Source organism: Marmota flaviventris, chromosome 14, assembly GCF_047511675.1.
Source record: "Marmota flaviventris isolate mMarFla1 chromosome 14, mMarFla1.hap1, whole genome shotgun sequence".
Lineage (NCBI taxonomy): Eukaryota > Metazoa > Chordata > Mammalia > Rodentia > Sciuridae > Marmota > Marmota flaviventris.
This window is the reverse complement of record NC_092511.1, coordinates 56,309,454-56,328,110: the sequence shown is the minus strand read 5'-3', so window position 1 is coordinate 56,328,110 and position 18,657 is coordinate 56,309,454. Positions and strand designations below refer to the sequence as shown.

General features: G+C 38.4%; 1 protein-coding gene across 3 annotated transcripts in view; it reads right to left on the bottom strand.

Annotated features, from left to right (window-relative positions):
- Positions 1-11,584, bottom strand: part of Aplf (aprataxin and PNKP like factor) — a 173,927-nt gene extending 162,343 nt beyond the window's left edge. The window contains exons 1-2 of one of the 3 annotated variants that reach the window (XM_071601660.1): positions 11,285-11,584; positions 7,678-7,786 (exon numbers count right to left, since the gene is read on the bottom strand). The gene's annotated coding sequence lies outside the window, so the exon portion shown is untranslated. Of the gene's footprint in view, positions 1-7,677; positions 7,787-11,284 lie in introns of those variants that run through there. The other 2 variants (XM_071601661.1, XM_071601662.1) reach the window with 2 other exon arrangements.
- Positions 11,585-18,657: the final 7,073 nt, after the last annotated feature.

Sequence of the window (18,657 nt, the reverse complement as noted above, 5' to 3'; positions counted from 1 at the left end):
ATACATCCATAGTATTTTCCATTTTTAAAATTTTAAGGATAGAGTATTCCTGGTGACTCTGTGATAAGCACTTGTATATATTATATCTTTGCAAAATATTCTGTCTTACAATTTAAGTTTTGTAACAAGTCCAGAATTAGCACTCACTAAAATAGGAGCATAGATACTTTCCTTTTTTTCCTATTCTCTAAAGATTCTCCAGTGACAACTTTCTGAAGTTTCCAACTTCTTCTTTAATGAATTTAAAATATTTGTACTGTATAAATTTTTTTGCATGCTAATGATAATGCCTAAATACTTCAAGTTTTCTTCCATTTTAGGGGGTTGGGAATGTGGCTTAATGGTAGAGCACTTCCCTTGCATGCATGAGGCCTTGGATTCGACCCATCATTACTCAAAAAATAAAACAAATGTTCTTCCATTTTAAATTTTAATTTGTCTATGTTAATCACACATACACCAAAAGTTGTATATCTCATTTTTTTTTTTTTTTTGGCTTCATTTTAAAGCTAACTCTTTTATTGATTTTAGACATTTCAGTATTATAAAGCCCTTAGGCTTTGAAAGAGAGTACATGTGACCAAGAAGCATTTGTGGCCATCCTGCAGGTAGCCAGATGTCCTGGTGGAGATAAACAACACACCCTCACATGTGCATTACATATGCACAGAGACCATGGACTTTGGAACAGTATCACTGGCACCTTTGTTTCAGTGTGACTTCGGAAAATATAAACCAAGCCAAACAAGGGGACATTTGTAACTTTGTTGATTCATTGGTCAAAGATAAGAATTTCATAGGCAAATGTAAATGAAGAGGGGATGGAAAGAATGAGAGAATTGTTCATGAAGATATTTTCCAATTTCTGACAAAACAGCAGGTCCTAAGAAAACATGTCTAGAGGGAGCATGACTAGAACAGATGCATGAATGTATAATGATAGTCAAATGAGTGTGGGTAAAATGTACAAGTAACAAGAAATTGTTACAATTTGAATGTGCTCTATTTTTTTGCCTTCCTTATAATGAAAACCTAACCTAGTCTTTTACCTGCTTGGGAACAACAAAAGGGAAGTCAATTTGCTTAGAGCTCATATAGTTGTTTGCCAAATAATGATGTTTTTGTCAGCAATGGACCTCATATATAACAATGGTCCCGTAGATTATATTGTCTTGTGACCTTGTAGCCATCTCAGTTTGTATTGGTACACTGTGTAATATTCGTACAATGACAAAGTCACTTACAGATGGATTTCTCAGAATGTCTCCCTGTCATTAAGTGAGCCTGTTAGTGATTCACTTTTCTTTTGTTTTCTCAACCTTGCTGAGAGGAGGCAATCAATAACAAGCTATTGAAAGGTTAAATGAATAAGTAAAATTAGTGGGGAAATAAAAGGATTTTCTTTTTACCAGAGCAGGGAAAGGACTTTTGTGTACCTACTTTGTAGATTTAAATAGGGAGATTATCCTGGATATTCAGGTGGGCCCACTTTTAATCACAAGTGTTCTTAAGTGAGGATAAAGGAGTTAGAAGACTTAGAACCAGACAGATGTTTTCAACTGGCTATTTCTGACTATGAAATGGAAGGAATGTAGGCAGCCTCTAGAAGCTCAAAAAGGTATAGAAATAGGTTCTTCCCTAGAGGTCCATTAAGAAATACAGCCTGTCCACACCTTGAGACCATTTCAGACTTGGGCTGGGGATGTAGCTCAGTAGTAGAATAATTGCCTAGCATGTACAAAGCCCTGGGTTCAATCCTTTGTCCAACAACAACAACAACAACAAAAAAACCTCCAGAACTATAAGATAATAAATATGTGTGTTTTAAGCCATTAAATTTGTGGTAATTTGTTATAACAGTAATAGGAAACCAATATGATAATTTTATATAAAGAATATATAAAATGTAAAAAATACACTAATTTTAAGTGTATTCACATATTAATACATAAAGACCATTCTAGAATCCTATAAGATTCCCTCATGCAAATTCCCAGCTCCTTCACTACAACCCCCAAAATGGAAAAAAAAAATTCACTCACTCTTGATACTTCAGGACTTCCCCACACATTAAGCAATTCTTCAGACATATACTGGATATCCTACAATTCATTTATAACATCAGCTATCCGAAGTTAGTGCAGATCCTGTAATTTAAGGGCTCACTATGCTTACAAATCTGGGGGCATTTAAGACACAAGTTACAAATTCCAATTTGTGATATGGACTTTGACTTTGATATGGACTTTGACTTTCCCATGATTTCCTCCTTAGGTTTGATAATTTGCTGGAATGTTTTGCAGAACTCAGGAAAGCACTGTCCTTACAATTACCTGTTTGTTTGTTTGTTTGTTTATAAAGGATACCACTCAAAAACAGGCAAATAAAGAGATGCATAGGGGAAGATATGAGAGAGGGGCTACCCTCTCTGCATGTATCACCCTCTCAGCACCTCCCTGCATCCCCAACCAGAAAGTTCTCCAAACCACATCATTTAGTATTTTTTAAGAAGACATTAGCTAATGGTGAGTGAACTCAATCTTCTGCTTCTCTACTCTTGAAGATGGAGAAGAACTGAAAGTTCCAACTCTAACCACATGACTGGTTCCTCAGATAACCATCCCACATCCTCCAAAAATCATCTCAGTAGCATAAATTCAGGTATGGTTGAAAGGAGCTTACTATGAATAATGAAGGAAACTCCTCTTACCCCTGTCACTCAAAAGGTTCAAGGTTTTAGGAGCCCTGTACCAGAAACCAAGAGTGAAGACCAAATACAAGTTTCTTATTATGTCAAATATCACAGCCCCTAAAAGTAACCACTTCTGATTTTAATAAACATTCATAAATTTTGTCTGATTTTAAATTTTGCCTAAATGGTGTTGTATGGTAGCTACTTGTACAGTAGTTACTCTCTGGGGGCTGTTTTTTTCATCCAAGATAATGTGATTAATCCATTTAAGATAGTAATACGAAATAGATCAGATGTACTTTTTATTCCAGACAATTTTTACACTTATACTCTTTTAGCCTCTGCAGAGAAATGGGCAGAACCCAGCTTCAAAAATTATAGTAATAGTAATAATAATAATCTCTTAATGTTCATTTTAGAAATACTTATGAAAGATTATATTGGTTGCAGAAAGGACTTCTGGGTTCAGTTGAGCCAAAGCTGAAGCATTGGAATTAATTTAAAAAGTTAATTAATAGAAAGTACATAAGGGTAAGATGTAAGGACATTGTTTGATATATATAGAAAAGTTTCCTTAAAATATCTGTTCAGACCAAAACCTCTCCCCACCTGCTGTGATGTTCCACCAGCATAACACATACCCCTCACAATTGGACATTATCCCAGGAAGCAGGCAGAACTACTGAATCTTGAATACTTGGATCAAATGAAAAGAGAATCCAGAATTGATTCTTTTTTAATAGACAAGTGTTCTTCATCCCATGTGGAGAAGTTTAGAGTTAAATAAGTGTGTAGATTACAGCCTAATCATGGGGCAGAAAAAACAGGCTCTTGAAATAGTTCAGGCAAGAAATTATGGGGTTCAGATCTTAACACAAAAGTGTAGAGACAGAAAAAAGAAGGATGGCTTCAACATTTATTAAGAACTTGGTAATTGATGGAGTAAGGAGAGGTTCAAGAAGGTGAAAAGGTAATTGAGATATGCTAGTCATAGAATGAAGGTCTACTTCCTATCTCCTCCCGCTGCCTGGAATGTATCTGTGATTGGATGCTGTGTTGTGTGGAATCTGTGTCTATAGGTAAGCACTCTGTTAGCCATTGGTAGTGATGCTGGCACTCTATGGACAGGAAAGGGAAATCCATACCTGAAATCAGCATCTATTCCTGTGATAAGAAATCATTGGCCTTTTCAGAGTGGAATATAGTCAACTTGCCAAGTGGCTGATTGGTTTCCTTGAAGAATGGTGCCATTCTGGGTGCTCAGCATTGGTCTTCATTGCTGACAGGTTGGACATTCAAAAGTGGCAGTAGTTAGATCAGCCTTGGAAAGTGGTAGTCAGTGCTGTTGGCACAATGCATAACCTCCATCTCTGCCACTGTGGCCACTCTATTCTTGTGCCAGGAGAACTGTCTTCCATCCCAGGACCTGGCTTATGCCCTATTGCTTCTAATTATCCACATCAAAGTCTCCATGTCTTGTTCCCCTTTGCCTAGACTTTGGCTTCCATTCCTTGACCATCAACTTCCAGTCAGGGCTGTATCTTGTCCCTGCAGTACTTCAGTGTTCTTCCCCTAAACTCTCCTGGCTGGTGAGAGTCTTCAAGTCTATAGTCTATACCTGAAGTGGCCCAAAGACCTACAAGCAGGGACAGCTGTTATATTGTATTAAAAGTTTGCCTTGCTTAAAGCTTCCTTACCTTGATACAATCCTAATATATAACCATAGTAATTTTTGACCATTCATTATGTGCCAGGAAGTTTCTTAAGTTATTTACATAAATTTTAATGTCATCCTTTTGTTAACCCTAAGCACTATTATTAAATACCCATTTTGCTGATAAGCAGAAGATATGTTAAGGAACTGGCTGCAGGAAAGAGTTACTCTATGGCTAAATTGCTTTTCAGGGACAATGTCCTGGTAGAGTTTAAACTTCGGAGGACTCTCACAATCATGGTTCTGTTCTTCTAGTAGCAAACCCTAAGAATGTGGTGAAACGTTAATTAGTCTCTTCTTCATACATGTCTTTATCTTCCACTTTTAAAACACTGTCAGTGATATTTTTTTAATCAGAAAAAATGAAGATACACTAGAAAGTAAAATGTGTCAAATATTTCCACAAGATCTGTTCTTCAGCAGAACTATACAGTTCTTATTTCAAAAAGGACTTAAACTTTGAAAGCCTCAATCCCTACAGCAGCATATCACAAAATAGCACATTACCAGGGCATCTGATTGAAATGCACAGTCTGACTGAGATTTGGGTGGGAACCCCAGCCTCTACATTTCTTTTCTCCCCCACCTGCCACCCAGGTCCTATTGATTGAATCCAGGGCATAGTGCCCACTAGGCAAGCACTCTACCACCAACTTATATCCCCAGCCTGCTTCTGCATTTCCAACAGACTCCCAGGGAAGCAGCTACTGCTGCTGGTTTGTGGATGACAATTTTAGCAGCACTTCTATACCGTTACACAGTAGCAAACACACCTAGCATTCTGCCTTCCCTAGGAACATCACCCCTAAGCCCCATTCAATATGCTGAGGCCCTTCTAGCTCCTCCAGACTCCCTGCCTGGATGTTGCACATACCCTTAACCTAATCTTCCAACACACTCTTAACCTGCTTCTAGGGACTTCACATTCACCTGGGCGCTGATGTCATTCCCAATGAATTCCTTACTCTTGTCTTCACTAAGGACTTCTGAAGGAGGTTGCTGTGGTTTAGATATTGTACTCAAAGGTTCTGGGAGATGGTATGAAACATTTAAGAGGTGGGGCCTTAGTCATTGGATGTGCTGCTCTCAGAAACGATTAAAGTAGTTCTTGTGGGACCCCAGAGCTCTTGAGAGAGCCAGCTATTATAAAATCATAAGCATGACCCCTGAATATCTCTCTTGCTTCCTTATCTCTCTTGCTTCCTGCCTAGCCACATGATCCTCCCTCTCAAACTCATCTTGCCATGGTGATCTGCCATGAGGTCCTCAACAGAACTAGTACTATTCCCTTAAATCTCCAGAACTTTGAGCTAAATAATCTTCTTTCCTTCCAAAGTAGCCTTCCTCAAGTATTTTATTTATGAACAACAAACAGACTAACATAGAGATCAAGGGCTTTTCTTACTCTTTGTACTGCATAGAGATCATTATTCTCTACTCTCAACGGAGTTCCCACAATGTCTGTTCCAAAATTCCTTTCTCCTCAAGCACCAAACAATTCCTCTCACCCCAATCATCCTAAGCAGATGACCTCATCTCTTGGGGAGATATCAGAGGATATCTATCCTCTTTCTTCCTCTTGACTTCTAAAGAACTCTATTTTTATACCTGTCTTTATTTCCTTTTTCAAATCAGTGTGTCCCTGCTGCTCTCCATGGTCAGCTCTCTGCCTGGGCCATTGATTCAATTCCTCTACACCTCTTCCCAAGCACTTCTCATTTTCTCTTATCTTCTCTTCAGCATAGTCCTGCCATTAATCTAAAATCTATAAATGTTCAGTTCTCCACTAGAAGAAGCATCTTTCACTTGGTTTTCACCACTCCTCTACTCTGCCTCTACTAAGCATGTCATAGATAAGCAAAGCAAAACCTCTGGCTCCTATTCCTATCACAGCCCACATCTGCACCTTTCCCAGTCTTCTACCTCAGTGAATAGTTCCACTATTTATCCAGTCACTTTGGAACAAAACCTAGGACAACATTCATTTGTCTTTTGCCTTATGACTCATTCCCACATCATTTAGCTCATCCCATTGAGGATTCTATCCCAATATATCCCAAAATTGACCCCCTTCTTACCATACACATTATTTCTTGAATGCGTTCTTTAGAAGTTTCCCATTGTATTTCCAGCTTCAACTCTTGCCTTCCATTTTTCACAAAGCAGTCAAAGAGAATTTGATCATGTGACTTCTTTGTTTAAAACCCTCCTATGGTCCCTCTTGCACTTAGAATAAAACCCCACTCCTGAGCCTCTCTGATATCTCCCATCATTTTCTCCCCATTTTACCAGGCACTAGACACACTTATCTTCTTTTCTTCTTGGAACATTCAGTGCTCAGTCTTGCCTCAGGATCTAGAATGTGCTTATCTCATGCCTTGTTTCACTTTCACCATAGCATTTTTAATATCTAAGATTATTTCACTGTTTAAGAACCATCTCTCCTATATTAGATTGCAAGGTTCATAGTAGTGGGGATCTTGCTTACCTTATTTACCAAGCAGTGAAAAGGTAACCAGTGGGTTCTAATAAATCTGGGCCTACTGAGCAAATAAATGAATGAGTTACCCTACAATTCCTGAAAGCCTCAAGTCAATTCTTCATGCTATAATTCACTATGACAAATATGGAGAATGAATAGTCTACAACCTCTGCTTCCCTACCCATCCTTCCTCACTTTCTGTGCACTGACTTCTCCCCTTACCATCTTCTTTAATTGAAGCCTTGAAGATCACCATGATGCTTTCACGACCAAACCCAACAGCATTTTGAAGTCTCAGCCTCCTTCATTTCTATGCATTTGACACTGTTGACCATTTCCCTTTTCTTGCAGAATCTCTCTTCTTCCCAGGTTCTGAGACACTTCTCCTGATTATATTTCTACCAACCAACCCTTTGCTGGCTCCTCTCCCTGATCCTGATTTCCATCTATGGGTCCTCCCAATTGTCCTGACAGAGAGCTGTACCAGATTTTTAGTTCTATGTATTCTCTTTTGATGAACACATCTCCTAGGACTTCAGCTCTTACTTCCTTGTTCATGAGTCTAAGCCTATCCTGCGTCCTCACTCTCTTCTTATTTTCAAACTTATATCCCAAACCCAATCTCATTCCGATTTGCTTTTTCTGTTAAGGAACTGCTTGTCTCAATGGTTCAAGAGTACTTCTTAACTCTCACCATCTTATTCAGTCACCATCTTATTTAATCTGTAGATTCTTCATATGAAACAGTTCACTGTTCACCTTTATTTCTACCGTTGACATTTGTATTACCTCCCATACAGATGAACCACAATGGTCCCCTAGTTGATCTTCCCATCTCTTCAGCCAGCTTCCTCCAAGATAGCTACCTGGTTCCCTTTGACAAGTGGCTCTCCATTGCCTACAAGAGGAAAGGGCAAAACTCAAAATCTTTAGTTATTTACTTAGCATAAATAAAATCCCAAGCCAGTTCAGTTCTCTAGACTCTCTTCCTTAAGTCTTTTGTTTGTTTGTTTGTTTTTGTTTTTAGTACCAGGGATTGAACCCAGGGACACTCAACCACGTACCCACATCCTCAGACCTTTTTGTTTTTTATTTTGAGACAGAGTCTCACTAAATTGCTTAGGCCTCACTAAGCTTCTGATACTGGCTTTGAACTTGTGATCCTTCTGTCTCAGCCTCCAAGCCACTAGGTTTAAAGGTGTGTGCCACCATGTCTGGCCATTTTCTATTTTTAAATTTTCTTGAGGTGGACCTATAAACTCATTACAGTATTCATCTGTATGATTCACTGGCATTAATTTCTATCTGCAGATATAAGTCCTAGAGGACATGTTTGGATAATTTGGGCACATAAATACCACTTAACTCAAAATTAAAGTTTATTGTATCAATTTCTTTTGAAGCATAATTATTTATCACTTGTAGAATAGAAGAATAATTCAATAGAGAGGAGAATCAAACTATTATATTAATAAATATGATGAAATTCCTATAAATTTTAACAATATTATAATTTAACAATATTAAGTTATGGGTACAATCAACTGAAATTTTTGTTATTTTCCCTCATTGGCAAAAAAAAAATGTTTTTTTAAATGTAGATGAAATCCAACTAAGTTTTCAACTCCAGCAATTTTCTTTGTGTTCTTTGTTTCCTATCTCATCTAGTTATTGCCCACTTATCTCTTTCTCTGAACCATTAGGTGTCTTTAAAGTAGAGTCTACACGCCTGTTTGTCTTTGAAGTGTACACTTTACCATGTTGATCTCACCTTCTTCAATCACCACATAGTAGACTCTCAGTAAGTAATGAATGTGTCAGTGAATAAATACATGGATCCTTCCTGACTTCCTGTCATCCCTGGATGTTCTTATCCAATCTTACATCTTCAAATACCCACAGACATGCTCATAACTCCCAAATTTAAAACTTGGCTTCGGTCTTTCTCCTTTGCTCAAGTCTTGTAGATCCCTAGCTGCCTAATAGTAATTAGGTATTTACTCCTCGATTCCCAACTGGAACTTTAAATTCAGTATTTCCCTATCTAAATGCATCATTCCTTCCATCAACTGGGCTATTCTTTTTTTATTTCTTACACTCATTAATGAAATGAACTACTTCCAGGTCACTAAGTCATATACTGGCAGTCATCTTAGTGTCTTTCCTGTCTTGTTCATTCCTCCTAAGTAGCTTTCAGATCTGTCTCCTGCTCTTTTGCCTGGTATATCCTATTTATCCATCAATTCTAGGAAGAATTCTTCTCTGAACAGCCCATCTCTCCTTCTTTTATGCATCACAGCACTCAACAGTCACAAGATGTTGTAATCTTCAGCTTGGAAGTTTTCCTCTCCCCAAGAAGGAGGGGTCCTTGAGGGCATAGAGTAAGGCTGACTTATCTCCCATCTTAACACAGTTGCTGACATCTGAGGAACCCTCTTTAAATATTTGTGGAGCTTTCAACTGAACCTAACTCCCACCTGCCTCACCTTTGTGGCTGAGATTGAAACCTTATCATCTCTTACTTGGGTTTGACAACAAGAGTGACCGCTGTTATTCTTTCAGGAATGCCCAGCTGCAAACAACTGCCACAATGTGAAGTGAGCTTATAAAGCCCTAGTGTGAATAAATAATGGAGAGGCCCAGAGAGCAAGAGACTTGTCCAAGATCACCCAGCTGGTTAATGGTGATAGGAGAATGTACTACTTTCCTGTTGCCAAGCTTTAAATGAAACTAGAGACTACAACCCAACCATCCCATCTATAACTGTCCCACCAGAGATTTTTCAAATAGAGTCTGAAAATTATAAAACTGTTTATAACAAATGCCTCAAGCAGCAAAGTGAAGGTCATGTGCTGCTATTCCTCATATCTTTCAAATGTGGTTTGTTGCCCTTTTGAAACACTATTGGCTTAAGAGTCAAGAGAAAGCTGTGAATGTTCTCAAAGAAAACATGAACCAATTCAAATATAATATTAGGATGGAAAGATCTTGACTCAGAATCTCCCCAGATGGAGTTAACATTTGCTGTTAACCTTACATCCTTAGAACCTTACAATGCTGAAAGGCTAATCAGACAAGGAGGCTAACAGAAAAAGTACATTACGTATCCAACCAGATTACTCACTGTGACAGGAAGCCAATGACCAAACTGAAACAAGAGTCTTCTGGTCTTAGGTTACCTTATTTGGAACCCGCAGATAAGACAACCAAGAAGTTATCTTCCTTGTATATTGAGAAATTTACAATCAAAGAAAAATCCACAGAGTGATACGGAATTTGCCATTCTCCTCCTGAATTACTACTAAACAAAGAGCCAATAAGAAAAACAAGGAAAACCCTAGAAGATTCTTCTATTTCTAGTGGTCAGACATGAAGATGAGGACATTCATAGAGATTTCAGAGAATATGCTAGAAAGTTCACTTCTGCTGCCATTCCTCCTCCAAGCTGAACAAATCAGGATAGTGAGGGTATTAGTGATACAATAGTAGCAAACAACCCCAAATCACAATGACATGAAACAGAAAACCTTCATTTCTTGCTCACATTCTGCATCCATTGTTGATTGGCCGTGGGATCTGCTCCACACTTTCCATATCCATACTTTAGGAACCCGCCAGTCCAAGAAAGAAATAACTACTGGGAACTACATTGTCCAATAAAAACATAAGGCCAACCACAAATGAGAGCCATGTATATAACTCTAAATTTTCTAATAGCCATATTTAAAACAGTCAAAAGAAGTAGTGGAAATAAATTTTAATAAGATATTTTATTTAACCCACTATATTCAAAATAATTTTTCAACAAGTAATAAATACAAAATCATTTGTGAGGGATTTTAGATGCCGTTTTTGTACCAAGTCTTTGAAATTTGATATGTCTATGCTTATAGCACATCTCAATTTGGAATAACTAAACTGAGAGCTCAGTGGCTACATGGGACTACTCAGACTACAGGATGGGTCTTGTCATTGGTAGAGAAAAGAGAGTTCCAGAGTCCTATACCAGCAATGAAATGCTCATCCCAGAACTGGTCACAGGACATTACCCAAATCCAAGGGGCTGAGAAGTGTAGCCCTAGCATGTGCCCAGAAGACAGAGCTGGGAATACACAGTGACAGCCCTCAGGGCTGCCACATTTGCCTTCATGAGTAATATCTCCTGTTCTAAGAATAGCCACTATAACCACTATGTTGACCAAGCCAGACTCATAGCAGACAGCTAGAATAAGCATTCAATGTTTTTTTTTTTCTCATAGCACATTCAAATCAGTTCTCTATTATTAAACCTTTCCCCACCCCAGCGTGGACTCTCAGGCAGATTTCATTACAGTTTCCAGTCTCCTTTAGATAATAAAATGCCCCCTAGTTGCTTCAAGTCAAAAACCCATCTTACCTCAGCAATTAAAATATAACTTTTCCCACAGTGCTCCAAGCCTCATTTAGAGTTGAGAAGTCTGTCTTCTATGCATTAGGCTGCAAGGCCTGAGAAGCCTGTGGTGGTCAGGGTGACTAATGTGGCAAGGGCCTTCCTGTGTCCTGCCCATGCCTCCATTTCTCTTTTTAGTGCTTTCAGAAATGAAATGCCACGGGAGCTGAGGAGTGGCAAGGAGCAGGAAAGTAGCAGTTGCTGGGGACCTAACCCAGTGCTGGTCTCCTCTTGGCCTGCAAATGTTCAAAGCTGCCTCTTCAGAGTGCTTTCATGGATCTTCAAAGTCATTGTTCACTCACTCTCACCCCAAGAACATTAAGATATAGCTCCCATGAGTCAGGTTATATGTGTTCTGTAGCTGGTTTGCCAACATTTTCTTTTCTTTTTTTTTTCTTTGTAATAAATTTAATTTTATGTTTTCCTTACTAGAGGTTTATCCTTCAATCTCTGAGGATCCCTGGTCATCCCCTTTGTTGAGATCATCCTCCTGCTGTTCAGGTAGACTTCTTTGTGGCCCACGCTGCCAAACTCACTCCTGCATCCTTTGCCCTGACAATGTAGGCACACAGGCTGATTCCAGAATAGCCAACTCTCCTTGCCTCTGCTTCCAGGACACCTGTCAGCCACAACCTCCGTTTTTAGGGTGGTCATGACATGCCACCAGTCTCTGGGCTACACAGATTCTAGAGACACAGGTTAAAAGCTTCTTAGAGCCTCTTCTGGTCTACGTGGGATAAAAGAAAGCACCCCCAACATCATGCCCTTGGAGGGGAAAGGAAAAGTCTACTACACTTCAATTGTTTTACCCAAAGAATTTCCCCCTAATTTTCTACTGGTCTTTTGAGTTCTTCAGCCTTTGTAGATCTTTCAGATGGGGGAAGAGCTAGAAACCTCAGAACTCGTTTTTGGCCACCCCTTAGCATGTCTCACATTGCTTTAATGTGGGTGTACTTGACAGCTACTTTTGGTTCTGGTCCTTTTGAGAGCTTCAGCAGATCAGAGACAAAAATAATCTTACTTTATTACCTTGTTGAACGACCATACATTGAACATCCATGCTATTGTCTGTCATCTTCCTTATATTATTTCATTTAATCTCAGGTTACTGGTGCAAGGTAGGTGTCAGTATCTTTATATTATAGTTGTGTGTGCAAGGCTCAGAGAGATTCAACTGATTTGCTTATATGAGCTAGGAACTTCCTTCCATAATAGGGGTAGAAAAATCCAGAATCATTAGACTTATTCATTTCAGGGAATTGGTCTTCTGTTAGAGATACCTTGTTCCGAGGAACTATAGACAACTTCATCTTTATGTGAGCTCACCAGTTCCCACACCAGCGGCACATCATTTTAGCCTTTCTTGGCAAACTTGTTCAGCTGCTTGGATTTACATACCTCACAGAGTCTATTTCCTGTGTCATTCAGAGGGGACTTCTCCAATTATAAAAAACTTCAGACTAAACAAAACCCAACTAATCAGAACTCTAAAAAGTAATAGGAATTTATTTCCATATTCTGATTTTGAAATAAAGAGGCAAGCCACAACAATGCAGGCCAACATGAGAGACTTGAGGATGCAAACAACTTCCTCTTGGTGTCTTGACTTTGCCCTGAGGCAGCCCACTTGCTCCCACATTCTCTCATTTCCTCTGTTCTCCCTATACCATTAGAAACATCGTCTCCCAGATAGCAAGCTCCTCAGTCAACAAAGAGAATCTCAGACAGCTTCATATGGCTCTTTTTTTTTCAGACTCAAAAATGTATCAAAATTTAATGTATCAAAATGTCATAGGTAAAATCAAGAAGAAAACAACAACTTTGGAGAAACACTGACAAAGAGTGAATGTCTTCTTCGCTATTGTTTTAACTATTTATATGTGACAATAGAATGCATTTTGACACATCATACATAAATGGAGTGTAGCTTCTCATTCTTCTGATTGTACATGATATAAAATCACACAGGTCGTGTAATCATATATAAACATAGGATAATAATGTTCCATTCACTCTACTGTCTTTTCCACCTCCACACCTCTTTCCCTCCCTTCACTCCCCTTTGCCTAGTCCAAAGTACCTCTATTCTTTCCTAGCCCCACCCCTTTATTGTGAATTAGCATTCACATATCAGAGAAAACATTCGGCCTTTGGTTCTTTGGGATTGGCTTATTTTACTTAGCATTATATTCTCCAGCTCCATCCATTTACCTGCAATTGCCATAATTTCATTCTTCTTTAAGGCTGAGTAGTATACTCAGTTGTGTATATATATACTACATTTTCTTTATACATTTCTCTGTTGAAGGGCATCTAGATTGGTTCCATATTTTAGCTATTGTGAATTGAGATGCTATAAACATTGATGTGGCTGTTTCACTATAGCATGTTGATTTTAAGTCCTTTGGGTATAAGCCAAGGAGGAAGAGAGCTGGGTCAAATGGTGGTTCCATTCCAAGTTTCCTGAATAATCTCCATACCACTTTCCATAGTTATTGCACCAATTTACAGTGCCACCAGAAATACATGAGTGTACCTTTTCCCCTTTTCCCCCACATCCTCACCAACATTTATTGTTGCTTGTATTCTTGATAATTGACATTCTGACTGGAGCAAGATGAAATCTTAGAGTGGTTTTGATTTGCATTTCTCTAATTGCTGGAAATGTTGACTTTGTTTTTTTCATATATTTGTCGACCAATTGTATTTCTTCTTCCTTGAAGTATCTGTTCAGTTCCTTCGCCCACTCATTGATTGGGTTACTTGGGTGTTTGTTTTTTTTTTTTTTTGGTTTTGGTTTTGGTTTTTGGCGTTGGGTTTTTGAGCTCTTTTTATATCCTGGAGATTAATGCTCTATCTGAGGTGCCTGTGGTAAAGATTTTCTCCCATTACACGGGCTCTCTGTGTTCTTGACTGTTTCCTTTGCTGTTCCATTTATTGATTCTTGATTTTACTTCTTGAGCTTTAGGAGTCTTGTTAAGGAAGTCAGATCCTAAGCCAACATAGTGAAGATTTGGGCCTCCTTTTTCTTCTGTTAGGTGCAGGGTTTCTGTTCTAGTGCTTAAGTCTTTGATCCAATTTGAGTTGAGTTTTGTGCATGGTGAGAGATAGGGGTTTAATTTCATTTTGCTATATAATGGACTTCCAGTTTTCCCAGCACCATTTGTTGAAGAGGCTATCTTTTCTCCAATGAGTGTTTATGGAGACTTTGTCTAGTTTAAGATAATTGTATTTATGTGAATTTGTCTCTGAATCTTCTATTCTGTACCATTAGTCTACATGTCTGTTTAGGTGCCAATACCATGCCATATTATGCCATACTATGGCTCTGTAGTATAGTTTAAGGTCTGGTGTTGTGATGCCTCCTGCTTCACTCTTTTTGCTTAAGATTGCTTTGGCTATTCTTCATCCCTTATTTTTCCAAATGAATTTCATGATTGCTTTTTCTAGTTCTATGAAAAATGTCATTGGGATTTTACAGGGACAGGTCTTTAGAAGGCAGGAACCTGGCCTTAAGACTTTAGGGAGATTGTCAAGCTGAAGATTTTTATCTTAGGAACATGTCTGCTTAATATTCAAACAATGATAAATCTCAGTTAACCTAAACATAACATTCCTAAAGCATCTTGGGGTAATACAGATTTTACTCTCAGATGCTGCTCACCTCACTTAGACATTAGAGATGGTGCTTTAAATCCTGCAGACTTCTCCTGGACCAGCTCCCCAAGAACATAGCAGGGATCTTGGCAAAGAGAGTCAAGGGCCGATACACTGCAAAGCACTAGGGTTTGCCAAACCCCAGATACATAGCCTCCTACTTGCAAAGTGTAACTGACATGCAATAAATTGCATATATTTAAAGTGTATGCTGTGGCAAGTTTTGACATACCTCTTTCCCTGTGAAACCATTGCCAGAATCCAGATAAATGAACCAATGCATGTTTCTCAAAACTTTCCTCTTTCCTTTGTAATTTTTTCCACACATTCCTCTTGGTCCTCCTCCCCATCCTCAGGCATCCACTCATCTGTTTTCTGTCACCATAGATTAGTGCATAATTTTTAGAATTTTATATGAGTAGAATTAACTAGTATGTACTCTTTAATATCTGGCTTTTTCCACTTAGTATAGTTATTTTGAGATTCATCCATATTGCAGATAACAATGGTTCACTTTATTTCTTAATATTTTATTGTATGAATACACACAATTGGTTTCTCTACTGACCTTTTGTTGGATATTAGGGTCACTTCCTGGTTTGGGCTATTACAAATAAAGCTATGACGAACAATCATGTATGAGTCTGGTATGGACATATGCTTTCATTTCTCTTGGACATACAGCTGCAAGTAGAGTACATGTGTATGTCTGGCTTTTTAAGTAACTGTCAAGTTGTTCTCCAAAGTGGTTGTACCATTTTACTTTCCCACCAACAGTATATGAGAGTTTCTATATCCCCATACCTTTATTGACAATTGGCACAGTCAATCTTTATAATTTTGGACATTCTAATAAATATGAGGTGAAATCTCATTGTAGTTTTAATTTGCATTTCCCTTTTTGAGCATCTTTTCATGTGTTTATTTGCCATCTATATATCTTTGGTAAAGTTCCCCCCCTTTTAAATTATGTTCTTTATTTTTTTATTTTTGGCAAAATATGATTTTTGATCATACAATAGGTTGTTCCTGTGTATGTACTCTGTGCTTATCATCAGTGGAATTGGATTTTTTAAAAAAGTTTTAGGTATATATACAAGTGCACAAATATACATACCCCCAAAATGTTTTGTTACATAATCATAGAGAATACAATCCCCATAAACCTCAAAACCAATATCAGCAGGGCAGAACTACTTGCTTGGCTGTATCTAACGCTAGAGGTTTCCCTTTAAGCAAAGAAAAGCTTAAAACCCAGTGTCATGATGGACTGTGGTGTAACAGGAAATATTGTTGCAGCTGATAGGATAGGAGGCATGGGCACAGTAAGCTGCAGCTTCTCAAGGCAACAAGATAGCGAAAAGGTGGTAAGAACCAAGTACATCCATGACAGAGCAGAATGCTTAAATGAACACCCAGAAGCCAGGCAGACCAGGTTTTGAATTTCCTTCAACTCCTGGCTCAGGGTTCTTAGGAAAGTTGTTTAACCTTGTTTTCTTTATTTCCAAAATGCAGATAAAGCTTCCTCATTGATTGTTATACAAATTAAGTAAGAAAATCAAATTGTGTGATATGTAGCAAAGTTCCTGGCACTTGTAGTCAGCTCTAATTAAACTCTGGTATTATGAAGAGGAAGTTCAACAAGAAGGTTAAGAACATGAATTATGAATTTGAGACCAGCCAAACTTGGCTAAAACACTGATTATGAAAATTCCTAGCTGTGTGAACTTGAATTTCAAATTGCCATTTCACCGTGCCACAATTTCCTTTGTGCCACAATTTTCCAATAGGGATAATGTGCTATATCATAGGATTGTTTTGAACACTGAATTCTTATTTGTAAACTACCTAGAATGGTGATAGCAAACAGAAAGTGTTTGCTATTAGAGCTGCAGTTATCTTCCCAAGCTCCAGTTGGTATATCAAGACCTACTTACTATAACTAGTAATTGTTTTGTTCTAATAGCTATTTATAGAGCACCTCCTATGCGTAAGCATTGAACTAGTTGTTAGGAAAGACCAAAAAAAAACTGTAAAGCACGGACACCTTTATGACCAAAGAACACATCTCTAAAACAGAAAACATGGTTGATGATGACAGCCAACATGGTATATGGCTGTCATGGGAATGTCCCCCAAAAGTCCATGTGATAAATGCTTTGTCCTCATGTGTCTTTGTCGGGAGGTGGTGGAAACTTTAAGAGGTAGGGTCTAGTGGGAGGTCTTCCGGTCATTGAAGTGTGACCTTGAAAGAGCCCTCTCCTTTCCCTCTTTTTTTGCTTCCTAGCCATGAGGTGAATAGCTATGTTCTGCTATGTGCTCCCTGCTATTATATGCTCCCTCACCACAGGCCCCAAAGCAACAGGGCCCACTAATTACAGACCGAAACGTCTAAAACTGTGAGCCAAAACCTTTTTTCTATACAAGTCGATCATCTCAAGGATTTGCTACAGTAAAAGATACTTAGAGATGTTGCAAATGTACTCAGTCATAGACCAAGGATTTGAACCCAGGTTCCAAGCTCCAGGACTACCAGATTCCCCACCATATCAAAGGACCTCCCCAAAAACATCTGTGAGCATTCTCCGCTTGAAACTTACCACAACTTAAATAAAGTAGCAAATGTGGTATCATAAAAGTTGTCTCTTCCCATCCTCTTTTCTCTCCTCCAGTGACATCTAAATTTTATTTTCTCTTTGCTCTGAAACTGGGCCAAAAACCACTGAGGGCTATAATTTCACACTGTTTATTTTTTAAAGCAGACTAAATTAACTTTCTCAGAACTTTCTTTTCTCACTACCCTTTCTTCCACAACATCTCTTAATATACAGGCACAGTTTTGAAGCTTTTTATTCAGAACATAAAATCCAATATATAAAAAAATACTTTTATGATTTTCTTTTTACCCTACAGGTTTTGAGGGATATCTACATCAGGCTTCACACAAAACCCAGAGGAAATGATGTTGATTCTCTGTTTAACTTTCTTTAATGGCTACCAGCTACGGTTGAAAAACCATTTATCTTAATCTAAGCAAGTTCCTCATTCTATTCTTGAAAGCCATTCTCTGTGGTAGAATTTAAATGTGTGTGTGTGTGTGTGTTTACAAGAGAAATTCAGCATCTGTCCTTAAATCACTAGTATGTTCTATACCTATGTGTAAGATCCTCACCTAACATGTCTCCTTCTTTTCTTCTTAAGTGTGTTAATTTTTTCCAATTGGATACTTTGTTTTCTGACTTAGTCTCAGTCACACAAAGCAAGAAGATATTAACCTCCCTTTTTTTTTTTTCTTTTTCTTTCTTTCTCCTTCCCCCACCCCAGGGGTTTGAACTCAGGATACTTTGCCCCTTAGCTATATCTCCAACCCCCACTCCATTTTTTTTTAAACAGAGTCTCACTAAATTGCCCAGGCTAACCTTGAACTTGCAATCCTTCTGCCTTAGCCTCCGGATTTGCTGGAATAATAGGCATGTGCCACCACACCTGTCTTAATCTCCTTTCTTAATCCTTCCACAGTAAATTCTTAAACAGTCTGTTTTCTTATCATTCTAAACTGGAACCCCAAATCAAAGCTGGACACCTTTTCTTTCTGGCTTTAGATGTTCTTCAAATGAAATTAACAGTTTGTTCATTCCTTTTTCCACGTCACTGAAGGTGCTATCTATCACACCAGGGCTTCG